The sequence below is a fragment of the Triticum dicoccoides genome, chromosome 4A (assembly GCF_002162155.2).
Source record: "Triticum dicoccoides isolate Atlit2015 ecotype Zavitan chromosome 4A, WEW_v2.0, whole genome shotgun sequence".
Classification (NCBI taxonomy): Eukaryota; Viridiplantae; Streptophyta; class Magnoliopsida; order Poales; family Poaceae; genus Triticum; species Triticum dicoccoides.
The window spans coordinates 89798461-89800741 of NC_041386.1; positions in this window are offsets into that span (position 1 = coordinate 89798461).

Consider the following 2281-nt stretch of genomic DNA (forward strand, 5'->3'; position numbering starts at 1 on the left):
CACACCGTAATATATGCTATTTTGAGAGAAGACACTAGTGAAACCTATGGCCCCCGGGTCTACTTTACATCATATAAGATTCCAATCTACAATTCTAGTCTATTATCTATTTTGCAATCTTTATTTTTCAATCTATACCACAAAAATACCAAAAAAATATCTTATTATCTCTATCAGATCTCACTTTCGTAAGTGACCGTGAAGGGATTGATAACCCCTTTTATCGTGTTGGTTGCGAGGTTCTTGTTTGTTTGTGCAGGTACTAGGCGACTTGTGTGTAGTCTCCTACTGGATTGATACCTTGGTTCTTAAAAACTGAGGGAAATACTTACGCTACTTTGCTGCATCACCCTTTCCTCTTCAAGGAAAAACCAACGCTTGCTCAAGAGGTAGCAAGAAGGATTTCTGGCGCCGTTGCCGGGAAGATCTACGCACAAGTCAAGACATACCAAGTATCCACCACAAACTCTTATCCCTCACATTACATTATTTGCCATTTGCCTCTCGTTTTCCTCTCCCCCACTTCACTTTGTTGTTTTATTCGCCTTCTTCCTGTATGTATCTTTGTTTGTGTTTCCATGTGCCTTCCATTTGCTTGCATCTTTGCTTGCTAAAAATCTATTGATATGAATCCACTTAAAGTGTTATACTTGGATCATCTTCGATCCTTATGCGCTCGTGCTAAAATCTCAACTAGTCTAGTTGATGGGAATGATGAGCATGCTCATTTTGTGTGTCACCGTTTGTCTGAAAAAGGGAGACTCTTATGTGATCAAATAAACAGATTGTTGTGTTATGCTTGGAATCTTTGTGAAATTTATGATTTTACTTGTTGCTCTAAGAACCCTAAAAACACCTCCCCTGCCTATGTGAGTTTAATGATAATGAAATCTTATCTTCTTATGCAAAGGGTGTTTATAGTTACTATGATATCGAACAGATTGGAGAATTTGTTGCTTTTAAGGGTGCTTATGAAGTTGCTTCTTTGATTGAAAAGTATGATATTACTCTCTACGAATTTGAAAATTTTGACATACTAAATTATTGCTATGAAAACTATGCTCATAATCTCTATGTCAAAGAATTTATTGAAAGAATGACCGTTGCTCTGAAAGAAAATAATGATATGCATGAATCTATAGATAATTATGATTCTGATGATTTGATTGAATTATCCCTTGATGAACATGATGCTTGCTATTCTTGTGGCCATGATGCCAATATTTATGAAGATGAATTTGATATAGTTCCTTATGTTAAACATGAGATCGTTGCTATTGCACCCATACTTGATAGTGCCTTCGATGAAAAGCATGATTGCAATGATGTTATTATAAATTCTCTTAATGTCAATTGTGTTAATGATATGCAAAAACTCAAGCTTGGGGATGCTAGTTTTGCTATGACTACTATTTGTTGCAATGATCATGATTGGGGTGAGTCTTCTTCTGATCTTGAAAATTTATTTAAGCCCTATGATGAATATGAGATTGATAATAATATTTGCAATAATATTGAAAGTGAGTTTGGAAGAGTGTCAACTTTAGATCCCACATATTTGGATAATGTTCAATCTTATGAAGTTTTTGATAAAAGTGGGTTTGGAGAGGTCATGACTTTAGTTAATGTTAATCCCACTATTTTGGAAGAGTGTCAACATTGCATGCATGTGGATTGTGTTGAAAATATCTTATGTGATAGGTATTTTGTTGAGTTTGCTTATGATCCCACATGTAATTATTATGAGATAGGAAAATATGGTTGTAGAATTTTTCGTGTCACTAAATTACCTCTTGTTATGTTGAGATTGCTATTGTTTCTTTCTCCTTCCTTGCATATGCTAGTTTTTGCTTGTCTTGATAATTTGTTTGCTTATATAATGCCTATGCATAGGAAGTATGTTAGACTTAGATGTTATTTTCATATGCTTCATGATGCTCCCTTCGTGTTTCAATTGCTATTTTTCATGTGAGCATCATTAAAATTATAGATGCCTAGCTAGGGGCGTTAAACGATAGCGCTTGTCGGGAGGCAACCCAATTTTATTTTTGTTCCTTGCTTTTTGTTCCAGTTTAGTAATAAATAAATCATCTATCCTCTGTTATGATTGTGTTTTTTATTCTTTAATTAGTGTTTGTGCCAAGTAAAGCCTTTAGGATCTTCTTGGATGATTGTTGTTTGATCCTGCTAAAAAACAGAAAGTATGCGCTCACGAGAATAATTTTCATTTTTTATCAGAGAGCGATAAAATACCAATTCCAACTGAAGTAGATCAATATAC